This window comes from Rhincodon typus, unplaced genomic scaffold (assembly GCF_021869965.1).
Source record: "Rhincodon typus isolate 14 unplaced genomic scaffold, sRhiTyp1.1 hic_rhity00003448, whole genome shotgun sequence".
Taxonomy (NCBI): Eukaryota; Metazoa; Chordata; class Chondrichthyes; order Orectolobiformes; family Rhincodontidae; genus Rhincodon; species Rhincodon typus.
In genome coordinates this window covers 1-848 of record NW_025969086.1, presented here as the reverse complement: position 1 = coordinate 848, position 848 = coordinate 1, and positions in this window count along the sequence as shown.

Genomic DNA, 848 nt, shown 5'->3' with positions numbered 1-848 from the left:
AGGAAAACAACCACAGTCCGTTCAATCTCTCTTCATAATTGAAACTCTTCAGCCCAGACAATATCCTGATAATCTCTTCTGCACCGTTTTAGTGCTATCACATCCCCGTAATAATGTGAATTACAGAACTGCACACAATACTCTAGTTATAGTCGAATGAACAAATGAAAAAAATGATGCAGAAACCCACAGAAACTGGTCTTTTCCAATGAAGTCTGTTTTGCTCATTATTGCCCTCTTCGATTTCCTAAATCTGATGCTCCAATAATCACTGGTCCACGCCCGTAAAAGCTGCTACATGAGTTTTGATCTCACAACCGCAGTATCTGAATGGATCGACTGGTTTAAAGTTCCCCGTGGTGAGACAGGGCACGTTCACACAGCAACACTGACGGTAACAGGACAGAATGAACGATGTCAATGTGAAAATGTATGTTAGATTGTGCAGTGCTTCAATGAAGTGGAAGGAGGGACGTGAAGGAGAGTTAGTGATTGTGGGAGGGAGAGAAATCTCCAAGTGGTGGGTTTGAAATCTGATGCATCAAACGCAGATATGTGAGAGAGTGGGGGTTGAGGAATGATTGTCACCACCTCAAAGAATATTTTCACGTAAAAATATTTGATACTTACCGCATTTCTGTAGCCTGTGTCACAAGGAATAAAAAGACATTGCAGCAAGCATCACTTGGCGTAATTCGGATTCGAACCGAGGTTACTGCAGGCACAATGCAGAGTGCGAAGCACTATACAATCACGGCACCACTCAGAACAGGCTACTTGTAAAGAGCAATAACTACAGTGGCAGAGAATATGTTAGATAACAGCACCAGATCCACCATAAAAATACT